The following is a 12,358-nucleotide window of genomic DNA, read 5'->3' on the forward strand; positions in this document are numbered from 1 at the left end:
TTTAAAAATTTGCAAATATATATATATATATATATATATATATATATACACACACACACACACACACACACACACACACACACATAGATACACAAATACATACACTTATACATATGTATTTAACATATCTATATACATTTAAATACCATACAAACTAGTAAACAAAAATGTGGAGTAAAACCAAAAAGAAGGTTACAAAAAACCCCTCTAGGTTATAGAAAAATACAAAATGAGTTAATGGAAATGACTTGAAGTTTATCAGCAATCATAATAAATGTTAATGTATTAAGCCATGTAAACGTACATGTATTAGCTAGTGAGCTAATCAGAGCTCCAGATTTGATTTAAATAATTTAAATGCCACATGAATTTTTCCTAAAAATATCAACTTATAAAGTTTAAAGTAAAGGGTTAGGAAATGCCACAGCAGAACAGGATGTCAGGTAGCAGTACTTTTTTTTTTTAATTTTTTATTTTATTTTTTTTTATTGTTGGTCGTTCAAAACATTACAAAGTTCTTAATATATCATATTTCACAATTTGATTCAAGTGGGTTATGAACTCCCATTTTTACCCCGTATACCGATTGCTGTATCACATCAGTTACACTTCCATTGATTTACATATTGCCATTCTAGTGACTGATGTATTCTGCTGTTTATCCTATTCTCTACTATCCCCCTTCCCCTCCCCTCCCCTCCCCTTTTCTCTCTCTACCCCCTCTACTGTAAATCATTTCTTCACTTGTATTATTTTTCTCTTGCCCCTCTTTTCCTCTTATATGTAATTGTGTATGACCCTGGGGCTCACCTTCCAATTCCATGCGATTTCCCTTCTCTCTCCCTTTCCCTCCCACCTATCATCCCTGTTTAATGTTAATCTTCTTCTCAAGCTCTTCGTCCCTGCCCTGTCCTTGGTTACTCCCCTTATATCAAAGAAGTCATTTGGCATTTGTTTTTTAAGGATTGGCTAGCTTCACTTAGCATAATCTGCTCTAATGCCATCCATTTCCCTCCAAATTCTATGATTTTGTCATTTCTTAATGCAGAGTAATACTCCATTGTGTATAAATGCCACATTTTTTTATCCATTCATCTATTGAAGGGCATCTAGGTTGGTTCCACAATCTTGCTATTGTGAATTGTGCTGCTATGAACATCGATGTAGCAGTGTCCCTGTAGCATGCTCTTACTAGGTCTTTAGGGAATAGACCGAGAAGGGGAATAGCTGGGTCAAATGGTGGTTCCATTCCCAGCTTTCCAAGAAATCTCCATACTGCTTTCCAAATTGGCTGCACCAATTTGCAGTCCCACCAACAATGAACAAGTGTACCCTTTTCCCCGCATCCTCGCCAGCACTTGTTGTTGTTGGACTTCATAATGGCTGCCAATCTTACTGGAGTGAGGTGGTATCTTAGGGTGGTTTTGATTTGCATTTCTCTGACTGCTAGCGATGGTGAGCATTTTTTCATGTACTTATTGATTGATTGTATGTCCTCCTCTGAGAAGTGTCTGTTCAGGTCCTTGGCCCATTTGTTGATTGGGTTATTTGTTATCTTATTGTCTAATTTTTTGAGTTCTTTGTATACTCTGGATATTAGGGCTCTATCTGAAGTGTGTGGAGTAAAGATTTGTTCCCAGGATGTAGGCTCCCTGTTTAACTCTCTTATTGTTTCTTTTGCTGAGAAAAAACTTTTTAGTTTGAGTAAGTCCCATTTGTTGATTCTAGTTGTTAACTCTTGCGCTATGGGTGTCCTATTGAGGAATTTGGAGCCCGACCCCACAGTATGTAGATCATAGCCAACTTTTTCTTCTATCAGACGCAGTGTCTCTGATTTAATATCGAGCTCCTTAATCCATTTTGAGTTAACTTTTGTGCATGGCAAGAGAAAGGGATTCAGTTTCATTTTGATGCAAATGGATTTCCAGTTTTCCCAGCACCATTTGTTGAAGATGCTATCCTTCCTCCATTGCATGCTTTTAGTCCCTTTATCAAATATAAGATAGTTGTAGTTTTGTGGATTGGTTACTGTGTCCTCTATTCTGTACCATTGGTCCACCCGCCTGTTTTGGTACCAGTACCATGCTGTTTTTGTTACTATTGCTCTGTAGTATAGTTTGAAGTCTGGTATCGCTATACCACCTGATTCACACTTCCTGCTTAGCATTGTTTTTGCTATTCTGGGTCTTTTATTATTCCATATGAATTTCATGATTGTTTTATCTATTTCTACAAGAAATGCTGTTGGGATTTTGATTGGGATAGCACTGAACTTATAGAGAACTTTTGGTAATATCGCCATTTTGATGATGTTAGTTCTGCCTATCCATGAACAGGGAATATTTTTCCATCTTCTGAGGTCTTCTTCTATATCTCTCTTTAGGGTTCTGTAGTTTTCATTGTATAGGTCTTTCACCTCTTTTGTTAGGTTAATTCCCAAGTATTTTATTTTTTGGGGGGATATTGTGAATGGAGTAGTTGTCCTCATTTCCGTTTCAGAGGATTTGTCGCTGATATACAGGAATGCATTTGATTTATGCGTGTTGATTTTATATCCTGCCACTTTGCTGAATTTATTTATTAGCTCTAATAGTTTCTTTGTAGACCCTTTTGGGTCTGCTAGGTATAGAATTATGTCATCTGCAAATAGTGATAATTTAAGTTCTTCTTTTCCTATTTTTATGCCTTTAATTTCTTTCGTCTGTCTAATTAGGTAGCAGTACTTTAAATGCAGTCTAATGGAAGGGAAGGCTTTTTTTTTTAGCCATTCATAAAGATCAAGGGTCAAAGAGCAACCTCTCCTGGAAGACAAAGCAATGTGGGACCTCTATGTACCTAAGAAGACAATTTTTAAAAACATAATGCAAATACTGAAATAAATAAGCATTTATAAATCCATAATCATAATGGGAGTTTTTTTTCTTTTCAGAACCTTGTCTGTTAAGTTACTAAAAACAAAAACTTTGTGTGTGTGTGTGTGTGTGTGTGTGTGTGTGTGTGTATGTGTGTTGCTAGGGATTGAACCCAGGGCATAGTACATGCAAGGCAAGCACTCTACCAACTGAGCTATTTCACCAGCACCACTCCCCACCAAGAAAAACAAAAAAACAAAAAACCTAGGAAATTAAAGAATAAATTAATAATTAATAGACTTAGTTAAATAATTCAATTACAATTAATAGGACAAAAAAGAAAACAGAGTTATTCAACAAAAGATAGTCCAAGGAAAATCATAAGAAAGAGATAAGTCAACATTAAGGAAATAAAGAAAAGGGAATGAAAGCAGTAGACCTGGAAGTGACTCCAAGTCCAACTCTGCATCCCCATTACTACCACCTTGATCCAAGTGATAATCACCTGTGCCTCTATCGTGTAGTAGCTCCTAACTTTTCTACCTTGCTTCTCTTTACATCTGAAGCTGTAAATTTGATCCTGTCATCCCTCCCAGAGCCCTCTGGGTGTAAACTTAAAGTCAGAACTCACCTACTTTCTCTGACCTCTCTTCCCTTCCTCTTGCTCACTCTACTTGGACTACATTGGCCTCTTTCAAATCCTCAGATAAGGCTGCATGCTTCTACCTTAGGGGTTTTGCACTGGCTATTCCCTAGCAGGAACATTCCTTTCCAGTCACTCAACATGACTCACTTCCCTATCTCCTCTAAATCATTGCTCAAATCTCATCTTCTCAATGAAGCCTTTCCTGTCCAGCTTCTTTAAAATTGAAACCCACGTTACTCCTAACCTGTAGCAGACCTCCTTCAACTTGCTCCATTTTCTAAAACATTTTTAATCTTATTAATATCCCATATATTATTTATTTTTTATATTTGTTTTTATTTGTCTCAACCTCATAAACTTCACAAGATCAGGGATCAATTATTTATTTTTCACTGTATTTTCTCCATTCAAAACAGCATATAGCTATTATCCAATAAAATTCATTGACTATCTGAAAAAAATACATTTAAAGGATTGCTTCTTTGACAAGATATTAGCAATTGTTGAAATTATTGATTATTAAAAAGCGAAAAGACACAAAAATAATGTTAACAACAAAAGGGGGACATAGCCTTGGATATAAAAAAAAACAATATGAATCATCTTATGCCAGAAAATTTGAATACTTTGATGAAATAAACTATTTTCTTAAAAAAATGGCAAAAGTGATGAATAAAAATGAGAAATAAGCATGGCTAGCTCAAATGTACAGTATTGGGAAATTAGAGTCAAAAATTTTCTCACACCTCCAAAATCAAAAAATTTTAACAGCAAAATGTTAAACAAATCTCCATGCAACAGATAATCCAATCATATACAAATTTTACCAGTCCCTACCACCTCATTTTTTGGTGTTACAAGTTAATACCAAAACATGAGAAAGAATTATTATAACCAATCTTGCTCATGAATATACATGCCAAAATCCAAATTAAATTTTAATACAAGAGGAGACTAAAATAAAGGTAGGGTTGATCCAAGGATTTCAAAGATTGTTTAGTATTAAAATATCTATCAAGGGGCTGGGGCTGTGGCTCAGCAGTAGCACACTTGCCTGGCATGTGTGTGAAGCACTGGTTCAATTTTCAGCACTGCATATAAATAAATAAAATAAAGATCTAGCAACAACTAAAAAATTATTGGAAAAAATGTATCTATCAATATAAGCTCACCATTTATAGATTAAAGGTGAAACATCATACAGCAACTAAAAGAGTATGATATCAAACAGAGAAGCAAATGGAGCAGAAGAGAAATGCTATGTACTCAGGAATGGGAATTTTTGTATAGTGTTTAGTTAGTGTTTAATGAATAAATGGGGAAAAAATAAATTATTTAAATGCTATTGAGATAATTATCATTAAAAAATCAGATCTCTACACCATTAACAAAATATATTTCAAATAATAAAATATTAATGTAAAAGGCAAAGCTTCAGTATTTTAGAAGACAATAAGAGGTTATGATATTGGAAAAGATGATTTCTTAATCCAATTTTAAGGAAAATATTGGTTAACATGACTGCATCAAACTTGAATACTTCATTTGATACACAGAATTTAAAAGACAAGGAGAGCTATAAGCCAATATTTGCAACATAGCTTATTGATATGATTATATTAATGAAAATGGTTTACACAATAAATCAACATAAAAAAAAAGTCTGTTAGAAAAAAGGCCAATAGCTTGAAAGGGCAAAGCACAATGTATTGGTGAAACTGTGGGGGACATGCCCCTACATGACAGATGGGGATATTAAATTGATGGAACCATTTTTAATAGTAATTTGCCAATGTCTACTTTTTAAGATATATCTACAAAACCCCAGCAATTTCCAATCTAGCTATACATTCTAGAGAAATTTTTATACACATATATCTTAAAATGTGTTCATTGAACCATTGTTTAAAACAAAGAAAAATTCAGACAAATCTACATGTCTATTTATTGCTAGCTAATAAACTGGAGAAATAAATCATATTATATTCATACCTGGGCATAGAGAACAGTTTAAGTAAATGAACTAAATGAAATACATGCATCATTTGGAACAAACTCTAAAAAAGCAAACTGCAGAAAGATAGGCAATTTCCATAGTTAACACTCAATTTGGTTCATAAACAGTATAAAAACATGAATCGGATATACACCAATCTTTATAACATGAAGAAGTAGGAAGGGGAGCCGAGAAGTCTAGGTTTTTACTTGTTGGCCTTTGGCTCAGGCTGTTTGAAGGGAGGAACTTAGTGGATGGTGATGTCTTGAACTGGAGCTGGGAAAGGTGTCACCAGATGATGGCTAAATTAGTGTGTTAGATAAGCCTGGCCACTTATGAGTAAGCACTACTAGGAGGATATGTGTAGGGGTAGAGTGTGAGGTAGGTCAAGGACAAAATTAACTTTAAGGATATCAAAGATAGCTTGCTATCTTTTGGAAATACAGCCAAAGGTAAATGGCAATCAGTCACAAACCGGGACAGTATCTAGTCCAGCCTTGGGTTGATGGGAAGGAAGGAGAGGAAGCAATCTTGGAATTGGTTCAGGATCCTTCTCTAAATCATGACCCAGATGGCTTCAGAGAAAACTCAGAAGCAGGATCCTTTACCCAGAAACCTATCTTTCCTACTTCTTTTATAAAAAAACAAAAAACATTAATTGGGATAAAGAATTAAACTAAACCAAACAAAACTGGAACTGAGTAGCAAGCGGGTTTCTTGGGTCATCCAACATACAAAGCCTGTTATTTAACAAATCCTGATTTTAAAATAAATTCCATTAGCAAGAAAAGAAAGTCTGCCATCTTGGTAAAGTTTAGAAACCAGTGGGCTCTTTTAAAAGTTCAGTGTAAGATTCAGTATTTATACCACCACCGATATTGTCAATAAATTACACTCACCATTGTACAACACAGGAAAAAGCAATGTTCCTTGTTTATTATTGGCTGCTGTTTACTTTTAGCTCTGCTGTGGGAAAGAAAACTCAAACAATGCTAAGCTTTTCCTTAATGAGATCCTGATTAGACAATCTGGACCAACGTATGAAGTACAATACACCAAAACAAGAGAACAAAATTAAACTCTTTGTTGCTGCCTCTCCTATAAGCAAATCATCGGGTACTTTTGGTATGTCTTCAGCACACAGCAGAGCTACCACGTCAGTGACCTTCCTCTTCCCAGTCAGTGCCTCACCAACCTAGCCCTATAGTTTTCTTGACCCCTTTTCATGTTTGGAGCCTTTCTTGCCATGCTTCCAAACAGGAAATGAACTCACTGTATCTCAGTTTCACAGCACTACAAATTGTTAACAGAGTCATATAAAGCAGGCATTGTAAAGTATTTGTGGGATTTAATGCATAAAATTTTAACCTGGGGTTTTTTTTTTTTTGGTGAGGTTTAGGGGTCCAAGAACATCATTGACTTTATACCTTTACATTTCTCAAGAGAAAAAAGTTCTGGGTTCTGACTGGATTATCAAAGAGGTTGCAACCATTATCTACTTTATTAATTTCCTCTAGTCAGATAGCTGGTAGAGTGAGGACTAGATTCTGGTCCTGTGGATTTCGGGTTCCACATTTATTGTATTGTAAGAGCAGATATAAACTTGTATTTATGAAAATATTGATTCTTACATATATCATGCATTTTAACTGAGACCTTCAGTGTTACCTGCCAGGTCTTTTTGTACATCTCTAAAATCCACTTAGCACACAGGCGTGTTGCCTTTGAGCTTACAGTGCTCATGTTCAAAGTGCTATTAAACCTCCCTAAGAGCTCCAACATCAAGGATTTCTTCCTCCGTAACTGAAATTCAAAGTCATGCCTAGTTAATAAAAGATAACGCATGCTCACCTACCTCTACCAACCTCCATTAAACAGAGGTTTAATCTTGAACATTTCTAATTTTTAGAACCTGTTGTCATTCAGGGAAAGAGAATTGTACCAAGATAGAAAAAAATATTATTTCATTATTAAATGGCAGGATTTTAAAATAATGGTTTAATTAATATTTACAAAACAACAAAACAGTCAAATGATCTGTGCTTTGTTTTTCAAAAGACATTATCTTATGCCATGCTCTAAAAGATTTGCAAATTCTTATGGTTTTGCTTAAAGTTTTTGCAAACAACTTATGAGGTGCAGGATGTTAACAGAACCATAAGCTAATGGTTTAAAGCACTGACCATGGAGTAGGTTCAAATCTCAGCTAAGTTATCTGCTATCTGTGTAACTTTATATAAATTTTGTGTAATTCCACCATGACTTAGTTTTCTCATTTTTAAAATCAGGATGCTGATAATAATAGTATCTACTTCATAGAAACAAACAATTAGTAGTGAGCAATTATTGTTAGCACTTTCTTAGTTATTGTCTCATCTATTATGGTGCCTGTCTCTTAAAATTTATTACCTCTGCTTGTTGAGAATCTAGGTACTTTTGTGTGTTGAAGTTAACATGCCGCGCTATTCTATGCATGTAACAGTAACAGCATATCATTGCTTTTGGAATGATCACGGTGGAGCAAAAATAGTAAAATATCTTTCTTTCAATTCCCTATTTAGGTTGTCAGTGGAGATAATTAGAGTACATGTAATGGAAATGAAAATGTGTGGGTTTTGTAGTTCTTTTTTACTGTTGCTGACTGGCAGTTCCCATTTCCAGGATGCCATTCTGAACTTGTAGCATAAAGGTGGGGAAAAGAGGATACCACTGTTCTAGTCTTTCACCTGTTTAGTATTTAACCTGAAACAAACCATCTTCTCTGAAAGCTTGCCCTTCCTCGATGTCTTCCCTAGCAGAAAAAAAAGATCTTATATACTCATAAGTAATTATATCCATTGTCTTCAGCATATGTCCACAAAGGCCACTGATTTTTATGCTAAATCTCATTTTCTTTTTGAGTATTTATGCATCCATTTTGTTAATTACTATTAAAATGGCGATAGAGCGCTGGCTTAGCAAGTGTGAGGCCCTGGATTCAATCCTCAGCACCACATATAAATAAATAAAAAGGAAGGTATTATGTCCAACTACAACTAAAAAATAAATATTAAAAAAAACGTTTAGGTGAGACATAGCTTCAAAAAATCTTCTTTCTGCCTTTAGTCAATATTATTGCTTCTGGAATATACTAGCTCCTGATCTTGCCCTGTGTGATTTTTATACAAGTTATCTTCTACATGGGGCAGGAGGTGGGAAAGTGTAAACAGGAGAAGGGGTAACAGAAAAACAGAATAGAAAGTAAGGGAATGTGAAAAAGAGGGAGAATTGTGTAGAACAAGTCATACTGTAGTTAATGTGTAGTAGGTCTTTTACTTTGATGGCACTTGGTCTCAAGATTGCCAGCATTAGTCAGAGAAGCTTGTTACAGGCAATCAACTTCCCTAGCCTAATGAAAGCTCAAAAAGCTGCAGTTGCAAGAAGAAATAGTAATGGAAACTCTAAAGTCTTTTATCTTGGCACAGTTCCCAGGGAAGTCAATGGGGAGATCACTATAAGGGCCATGCTATGCAATTCGATGCTTTTCATTTAGCAGAATTTTGTTGCCAAGGCTACTGCATCAAGTTACTGAAATCTTAGTGGATGTAAATTGTCTCAACTGTCACATAACCTGGCAAGAAATTTAAAGGGTATGACTTCCTCTGAAAGGAAAGATTTAACCTCTTTAGCCCATTATGCAATAAGCAAAACTCTATACCGAATGGAAAACCCTCACACTGTAGTTGGTCTGGGAGAACACACCAATTTCTCTTTAAACCAAAAAGGAAAAGTTTTTGTGGAACCTAGTACTCCTCACTATGAAACATTTGTACACTCAGAGGAATTAGGAATTCAACTTTCTATCTCTAAATCATTTTAAATTCAGTTTTTTTTTTTTTAAATATGCATGCAACTGAGTGCTTTTAGCTAATCCCAGGAGAGAAACAAATCAATGCTGATTTACAAAGGATGTAAAGAACAGTTTAATGTTTTCAAACCTTAAGTGTTGGCAGAATATAGAAAGTAGTTAATAGAGAAATGCCTTAATGTTTACTAATCTACTTAAATAGTTCAATAATACAAAAGTTGCTTCCCTTCCTAAAATAGGCTATTAACACACACTTCCTTCCTCATTTCATTCCTGTTCTCTGGAAATCATCAAACACAGACAAGATTGGCAATACTAAGGAGGCACTAGCTAAGATCACCTACAGAATTAGCCAGCTAAGACAAAGAGATGCTATAGGCTAGGGTGATTGAGGAGGAGGAACTAACTCCTGGCTGCACTTTAGAATCAACTTGGAAGTTTTTCAAGCATACCAAGCCTGAACCCTCTGCCCTAGGTGCAGAAATTGGTTCAAGATTGGGCCTATGTACCAGTACTAGTTTTTAGAAGCTTTCCAGGTGATTTATTGTGTAGTGGAGGTTGAGAACTACTAGTCTGTTAAGATAAAAACTTAAAAGGATGAACTTTAATTTGCAAAGTTAAAGTTTATCCTTTTAAAAAAAGGATAACTTAAAAGGATAAACTTTAACTTGCAAAGTTCTAATATGGGTATAAATTATTACACTTAGCTCCTAAAATAATATTTTAAAGTTAATTTTAGTGACATTTGCTGATTTTCATCCTCTCTCTCTCTCAGTATACCTATTTACATTTTCAAAACAGGAAAGGTAGCTCTAACGACCTTACTCATATTTCAGAAGAAAGCATTGCTGGGCCCTTGGTATCCTGTAAACTTCATCATCCCTGGAGCCTGGGGTGGCCCAGGATCCTTTGGGCATTATGAAATGAAGACCATGGATGCAGATACGATTTATATTCTCAAAGTAGATACCACACAGCAACTATTAATGTCTTTCACTCAGGATTCTGGCAACTAAACCTGAAACAGTTCAGGAAAAGTAATCTTGATTCAAAAAACCAAACCAAAGATAGGGAGAAAACACATGCATTTTTTTAAAGTGGAACATGTAGCAATGACTATATCTCTGGTATCAAATCCTTGCTTTCTATTCCACCCTCACCGCATTTCTGTGCAAATCTGTAACCCTCAGTTTTGTCACTTCCTTATGGAATTCACAAGGGCCTTCTCTCTTTTCACCTGGACTCTCATACCTCATCCCTAATATTGCTATGAACACCTACGTATTAATCTTCATGCTCACCACACAAAGCATCTGTATTCAACTCATCACCAAACCACACATCACTGTGTTTTTAATATTTAAATATTGGCTTCATTAACTGTAAGATTTAGCATATGTTTGCTTATAAAGAAAAGTTTCTGTTTAATCTTCAGTTCTCCTTTAAAATCATTGGTTCTTAAATTTATCTAGAGAATCTTCAATAGGGTAAAAAGAAGCATTTCTATTTTAACTGCTCCCCAAAGAAGTAAGACATGAGATAATCAAAAGCTTAAAATTTATGGAAATTGCCATAAGATCCCAAATTTTCTTTCAAAGGCCTCAACAGTCTACATCAAAATCAATTATTTTGCCTCTTCTCTCTTCTTTTAATGTGACATTTTAAAATAGCAACACAGAAAGTTGCAGGTTGAAACTACAGCTTATAAACCGGTTGGAACAAATTCATCCCTCACATTAAGGGAAACTAAATTGCTGTATTCCTCTCCCCAAAACTGTTTCACCACAAATAATCAAGTTTATCTGTGACCCAATTTTAGTTTCTCATAAGTAGGGGGTGGGGTTCTATAAATCCGCACGGTGGAAACACTTGAAGGATTTATGAGCCTATAAATGGGTGTTAGCCATTTCAAGTAAATACAGGCCAAGCAAACTCTTAGGTGACTGTGTTTAGCCTTGATTACAGGGGTTACACAAATAAGAATCCAAATATATTCAGGACTTAGAAAATGGCTTAGAGGCATTTGTTTCCATAAATCTTAAAGCAAAGGGGATACCCTGCATTAAGCCTCTGAATCACATCTGAAGCAGATCTGACTCCAAAGGGTTGAGCTGATCCAGATGCAGATACTATTGTGCTTTTACCTAGATGCTACTCTTCTTTTCAAATAAAATTCACATATGCCTAAGTATTTTCTGAAAAGCCAGGACAAGGAACACTATGGGTCTATGCCATACTAGATGCAATGATTTGGGGGTAGGAAAGCCACACTCCATCTACCTGCTGCCATTCATTCAGGATAGCCAGTGAAATTTACTTATACTTTATCTTCTTTGGTAAGGATTCACATGAAAGATAATGACATGGGCCAGGACTGTTTCATACAAGAAATTTGGAAAATAAGCACTCTAACCTGGTTCTCTGTGTAGGCTTAATTAGGTCTCTCATTCTTTTATGGGCAGAGAAATTATTAGTCTCAGCTTTGATTTCCCCACCTAATATCAATAAAACTGAGTTCATTAAATCATTTGATCTGCTTCCAGCCTCTCAAATTGGATTTTCTGCGCTTAATTTTGTAAATACAACATCATGAGGAAATTGAGAGAAAAATAACACCACCAAGGAAAGACAGTAGGCCTCAGTTAGAATTCAAGTCATATCTTATTTGCTAGTAAATGAAAGTGACAACCTTATGTCACTTTACATTATAGAGCTTCAAAAATATCAGTTACGACAGTTGTTATTGACGTTCTTAAAATGAGACAAAAATAAAGTTAGATAAAATATTTTCCCTTGGCAGTTCAAAGTTCCAAGAATAAGCTAACTAAGTTAGAATAATTGCTGTTTCTGATTGAAAAAATAATAATTTCTGTTTCTGATTGAAAAAAATCTTAAATTTACATTGAAATTTGAAAATATATTGAAAGGGCTTAAAAGGAAAAAAAAGCAAATCCTCATGTGCTTATAAACCATAGTTAAGCTTGAAAGTATTTAAAATTCAACATATGTCAAGTCTA

General features: G+C 35.1%; 1 protein-coding gene across 1 annotated transcript in view; it reads right to left on the bottom strand.

The window, feature by feature from the left end:
- The window catches only part of ADGRV1 (adhesion G protein-coupled receptor V1), a gene marked incomplete at its 5' end in the record, with an annotated part of 540,732 nt that overhangs the window by 130,244 nt on the left and 398,130 nt on the right, over window positions 1-12,358 (bottom strand). The gene's annotated exons all lie outside the window — the stretch shown is intronic.

Source organism: Spermophilus citellus (genome assembly GCF_964194105.1).
Source record: "Spermophilus citellus genome assembly, chromosome: 1".
Classification (NCBI taxonomy): domain Eukaryota; kingdom Metazoa; phylum Chordata; class Mammalia; order Rodentia; family Sciuridae; genus Spermophilus; species Spermophilus citellus.